The sequence below is a fragment of the Somniosus microcephalus genome, unplaced genomic scaffold (genome assembly GCF_052327205.1).
Source record: "Somniosus microcephalus isolate GS21.2 unplaced genomic scaffold, FLI_Smic_1.0 unresolved_chr2, whole genome shotgun sequence".
In the NCBI taxonomy this organism is placed as follows: domain Eukaryota; kingdom Metazoa; phylum Chordata; class Chondrichthyes; order Squaliformes; family Somniosidae; genus Somniosus; species Somniosus microcephalus.
Genome location: NW_028225180.1, coordinates 27756271 through 27762400, shown reverse-complemented (window position 1 = coordinate 27762400; position 6130 = coordinate 27756271).

Genomic DNA, 6130 nt, shown 5'->3' with positions numbered 1-6130 from the left:
CTGGGGTTGTTTGGCTTAGCTTGTTGAATAATATGTTTCTTGATGTGTTGAATTTTTCGCATTTTAGGAGGAAATGCATTTCTGTTTCAACCTCGCCAGCCAGAAATTGATCGCATATTCTATTCTCTCTAGGCTGCCAGGATTTCTTGTATCTGCCTTTTCAATTTCCAGTTGGTGGTCGCTTAGTCTGTACCTGGTGAGGGTCTGTCTCTGTTTTGTGTCTCTCTCTCCCTGTTTTGGAGTTCTCTCTCTCTGTTCCCGGTTTCTCTCTCTCTGTTCCCGGGTTTTCCTGCGCTGTTCTGGCTCCGATCCCCCGGCCGCTGTCTCTCACTCCCAATCTCCCACTCTCTCTCTCTCCTCACTCTCTCTCTCTCCTCTCTCTCTATCTCTCCTCACTCTCTCACTCTCCTCACTCTCTCCTCCTCACTCTCCTCCTCAACCTCACTCTCCTCTCCTCACTCACTCTCTCTCTCCACACTCTCTCTCTCCTCACTCCTCTCTCCTCACTCTCTCTCTCACTCACTCTCTCCTCACTCTCCTCACACTCTCTCCTCTCTCCTCACTCTCTCTCTCCTCACTCTCTCTCTCTCCTCACTCCTCACTCTCCTCACCTCTCCTCTCTCCCTCACTCTCTCTCCTCCTCACTCCTCTCTCTCCTCACTCTCTCTCTCCTCCTCACTCTCTCCTCTCCTCACTCTCTCTCTCCTCACTCTCACTCTCACTCACTCACTCTCTCACTCTCCTCACTCTCCTCACACTCCCTCACTCTCTCTCTCACCTCACTCACTCTCTCCTCACTCTCTCTCACTCTCTCTCTCTCTCCTCACTCTCTCACTCTCCTCACTCTCCTCACTCTCCTCACTCTCTCTCTCTCACTCACTCTCTCCTCACTCACTCTCTCTCTCCTCACTCTCTCTCTCCTCACTCTCTCTCTCCTCACTCACTCTCTCTCTCACTCTCTCTCTCACTCACTCACTCTCTCTCCTCCACACTCTCTCTCCTCACTCTCTCTCTCTCCTCACTCCTCTCTCCTCACTCTCTCTCCTCACTCTCCTCTCTCTCCTCACTCTCCTCTCTCTCTCTCCTCTCCTCACTCTCTCTCTCACTCTCTCTCTCACTCTCTCTCCTCACTCTCTCTCTCACTCTCACTCTCCTCACTCTCTCTCTCCTCACTCTCTCACTCTCTCCTCACTCATCTCTCTCTCTCTCTCTCTCTCACTCTCTCTCTCCTCACTCTCTCTCTCCTCACTCTCTCTCTCACTCACTCTCTCTCTCTCACTCTCTCTCTCTCACTCCTCTCTCCTCACTCTCTCTCCTCACTCTCTCTCTCACCTCACTCTCTCTCCTCACTCCTCTCTCTCTCCTCACTCACTCTCTCTCCTCACTCTCTCCTCTCTCCTCACTCTCTCTCTCCCTCACTCTCTCTCCTCACTCTCTCTCTCCTCACTCTCTCTCACCTCACTCTCTCTCCTCACTCACTCTCCTCCTCACTCTCTCACCTCACTCTCTCTCTCCTCACTCTCTCTCTCTCCTCACTCTCTCTCTCCTCACTCTCTCTCTCTCCTCACTCTCTCTCTCTCCTCACTCTCTCTCTCTCCTCACTCTCTCTCTCTCCTCACTCTCTCTCTCTCCTCACTCTCTCTCTCTCCTCACTCTCTATCTCTCCTCACTCTCTCTCTCCTCACTCTCTCTCTCCTCACTCTCTCTCTCTCCTCACTCTCTCTCTCCTCACTCTCTCTCTCCTCACTCTCTCTCTCTCCTCACTCTCTCTCTCCTCACTCTCTCTCTGCTCACTCTCTCTCTCCTCACTCTCTCTCTCTCCTCACTCTCTCTCTCTCCTCACTCTCTCTCTCCTCACTCTCTCTCTCTCCTCACTCTCTCTCTCCTCACTCTCTCTCTCCTCACTCTCTCTCTCTCCTCACTCTCTCTTTCTCCTCACTCCCTCTCTCCTCACTCTCTCTCTCCTCACTCTCTCTCTCCTCACTCTCTCTCTCTCCTCACTCTCTCTCCTCACTCTCTCCTCCTCACTCTCTCTCCTCACACTCTCTCTCCTCACTCTCTCTCTCCTCACTCTCTCTCTCCTCACTCTCTCTCTCTCCTCACTCTCTCTCTCTGCTCACTCTCTCTCTCCTCAGTCTCTCTCTCCTCACTCTCTCTCTCTCCTCACTCTCTCTCTCTCCTCACTCTCTCTCTCTCCTCACTCTCTCTCTCTCCTCATTCTCTCCTCACTCTCTCTCTCTCCTCACTCTCTCTCTCCTCACTCTCTCTCTCCTCACTCTCTCTCTGCTCACTCTCTCTCTGCTCACTCTCTCTCTCTCCTCACTCTCTCTCTCCTCACTCTCTCTCTCTCCTCACTCTCTCTCTCCTCACTCTCTCTCTCCTCACTCTCTCTCTCTCCTCACTCTCTCTCTCTCCTCACTCTCTCTCTCCTCACTCTCTCTCTCTCCTCACTCTCTCTCTCCTCACTCTCTCTCTCCTCACTCTCTCTCTCCTCACTCTCTCTCTCTCCTCACTCTCTCTCTCCTCACTCTCTCTCTCCTCACTCTCTCTCTCTCCTCACTCTCTCTCTCCTCACTCTCTCTCTCTCCTCACTCTCTCTCTCCTCACTCTCTCTCTCTCCTCACTCTCTCTCTCTCCTCACACTCTCTCTCTCCTCACTCTCTCTCTCTCCTCACTCTCTCTCTCCTCACTCTCTCTCTCTCTCCTCACTCTCTCTCTCCTCACTCTCTCTCTCTCCTCACTCTCTCTCTCTCCTCACTCTCTCTCTCCTCACTCTCTCTCTCTCCTCACTCTCTCTCTCCTCACTCTCTCTCTCTCCTCACTCTCTCTCTCTCCTCACTCTCTCTCTCCTCACTCTCTCTCTCTCTCCTCACTCTCTCTCTCTCTCCTCACTCTCTCTCTCTCTCCTCACTCTCTCTCTCTCCTCACTCTCTCTCTCTCCTCACTCTCTCTCTCCTCACTCTCTCTCTCTCCTCACTCTCTCTCTCCTCACTCTCTCTCTCTCCTCACTCTCTCTCTATCCTCACTCTCTCTCTATCTTCACTCTCTCTCTCCTCACTCTCTCTCCCCCCTCTCTCTCTCCTCACTCTCTCTCTCTCTTCACTCTCTCTCTCCTCACTCTCTCTCTCCTCATACTCTCTCTCTCCTCACTCTCTCTCTCTCCTCACTCTCTCTCTCTCCTCACTCTCTCTCTCCTCACTCTCACTCTCCTCAATCTCTCTCCTCACTCTCTCTCTCTCCTCACTCTCTCTCTCTCCTCACTCTCTCTCTCCTCATACCAATTCCAATTCCAATTCCAATTAAAATGCTTTATTGGCATGAAAGTTTACAGAGAACCATATTGCCAAAGCTTACATAGCAAAAAGGTACAGTTTTCCAACATTCTGTAGGTGTCAATCGATTTGACATTTGTTGGGTACATACAATATTACTTTTAAACAATATTAATTTTAAACAGTCTTTGTACTTCATTTGGTACGTTCAATATTAATTTTAAACAGTCTTAATTTTAAACAGTCCTCAGGTTGTGACATGTTGTTACATATTTGGCCCCAAGGTATGGTCTGTCTCCTTCTCCTAGGACTAATCTCAATTTTGACAGATCATCCAATTCCTTGAAATCTGGGGTTGTTTGGCTTAGCTTGTTGAATAATATGTTTCTTGATGTGTTGAATTTTTCGCATTTTAGGAGGAAATGCATTTCTGTTTCAACCTCGCCAGCCAGACATTGATCGCATATTCTATTCTCTCTAGGCTGCCAGGATTTCTTGTATCTGCCTTTTTCAATTTCCAGTTGGTGGTCGCTTAGTCTGTACCTGGTGAGGGTCTGTCTCTGTTTTGTGTCTCTGATGGTCGTGAGGTAGTCTGCCAGTTTATATTCTCTTTTTAGGGCCCGGTAACATTCTAATCTGCTTTGGCTTTCGGTTATTTTGTTCCAATGTTCCAGGTAGGTTTCTTTGCATTTTTTAATGATTTGGTTCACTCGGATTGGTGTTTGGGCGGCTGTGTTGGTCTCTCTCTCTCCTCACTCTCTCTCTCTCCTCACTCTCTCTCTCCTCACTCTCACTCTCCTCAATCTCTCTCCTCACTCTCTCTCTCTCCTCACTCTCTCTCTCTCCTCACGCTCTCTCTCCTCACTCTCTCTCTCTCCTCACTCTCTCTCTCTCCTCACTCTCTCTCTCCTCACTCTCTCTCTCTCCTCACTCTCTCTCTCTCCTCACTCTCTCTCTCTCCTCACTCTCTCTCTCCTCGCTCTCTCTCTCCTCACTCTCTCTCTCCTCACTCTCTCTCTCCTCACTCTCTCTCTCCTCACACTCTCTCTCTCCTCTCTCTCTCTCTCTCCTCACTCTCTCTCTCTCCTCACTCTCTCTCTCCTCACTCTCTCTCTCCTCACTCTCTCTCTCTCCTCACTCTCTCTCTCTCCTCACTCTCTCTCTCCTCACTCTCTCTCTCTCCTCACTCTCTCTCTCTCCTCACTCTCTCTCTCTCCTCACTCTCTCTCTCTCCTCTCTCTCTCTCTCCTCACTCTCTCTCTCCTCACTCTCTCTCTCTCCTCACTCTCTCTCTCTGTCTCTCTCTCTGTGTCTCTGTGTCTCTCTCTGTCTCTCGCTCAGTGTCTCTGTGTCTCTCTCTGTCTCTCGCTCAGTGTCTCTGTGTCTCTCTCTGTCTCTCGCTCAGTGTCTCTGTGTCTCTCTCTGTCTCTCACTCAGTGTCTCTGTGTCTCTCTCTATCTCTCGCTCAGCGTCTCTTTGTCTCTTTCTGTCTCTCGATCAGTGTCTCTGTGTCTCTCTCTGTCTCTCACTCAGTGTCTCTGTGTCTCTCTCTGTCTCTCGATCAGTGTCGCTGTGTCTCTCTCTGTCTCTCACTCAGTTTCTCTGTGTCTCTCTCTGTCTCTCACTCAGTGTTTCTGTGTCTCTCTCTGTCCCTTGCTCAGTGTCTCTGTGTGTCTCTCTCTCTCTCGCTCAGTGTCTCTGTGTCTCTCTCTGTCTCTCTCTCAGTGTCTCTGTGTCTCTCTCTGTCTCTCGCTCAGTCTCTGTGTCTCTCGCTCAGTGTCTCTGTGTCTCTCACTGTCTCTCGCTCAGTGTCTCTGTGTCTCCCTCTGTCTCTCGCTCAGTGTCTCTGTGTCTCTATCTGTCTCGCGCTCAGTGTCTGTGTGTCTCTCTCTGTCTCTCGCTCAGTATCTCTGTGTCCCTCTCTGTCTCTCGCTCCATGTCTCTGTGTCTCTCTCTGTCTCTCGCTCAGTCTCTGTGTCTCTCGCTCAGTGTCTCTGTGTCTCTCTCTGTCTCTCTCGCTCAGTGTCTCTGTGTCTCTCTCTGTCTCTCGCTCAGTGTCTCTGTGTCTCTCTCTGCCTCTCGCTCAGTGTCTCTGTGTCTCTCTCTGTCTCCCGCTCAGTGTCTCTGTGTCTCTCTCTGTCTCTCTCGCTCAGTGTGTCTGTGTCTCTCTCTGGCTCTCGCTCAGTGTCTCTGTGTCTCTCTCTGTCTCTCTCGCTCAGTGTCTCTGTGTCTCTCCCTGTCTCTCGCTCAGTGTCTCTCTGTCTCTCTCTGTCCCTCACTCAGTGTCCCTGTGTCTCTCGCTCATTGTCTTTGTGTCCCTCTCTGTCTCCCGCTCAGTGTCTCTGTGTCTCTCTCTGTCTCTCTCGCTCAGTGTGTCTGTGTCTCTCTCTGGCTCTCGCTCAGTGTCTCTGTGTCTCTCTCTGTCTCTCTCGCTCAGTGTCTCTGTGTCTCTCCCTGTCTCTCGCTCAGTGTCTCTCTGTCTCTCTCTGTCCCTCACTCAGTGTCCCTGTGTCTCTCGCTCATTGTCTTTGTGTCCCTCTCTGTCTCTCGCTCAGTGTCTCTGTGTCTCTCTCTGTCTCTCGCTCCTTGTCTCTGTGTCCCTCTCTGTCTCTCGCTCATTGTCTCTCTCTGTCACTCAATTTATCCGTGTCTTTCTCCTTCTCTCGCTCAGTGTCTCTCCCTCTCTTTCGGCTTCTCGCTCAGTGTTTCTGTGTCTCTCTCTGTCTCTCGCTCAGTGTCTCTGTGTCTCTCTCTGTCAATCAATTCAATTCAATTCAAATGCTTTATTGGCATGAAAGTTTACATGGAACCATATTGCCAAAGCTTACATAACAATAAGTACAGTTTTCCAACATTCT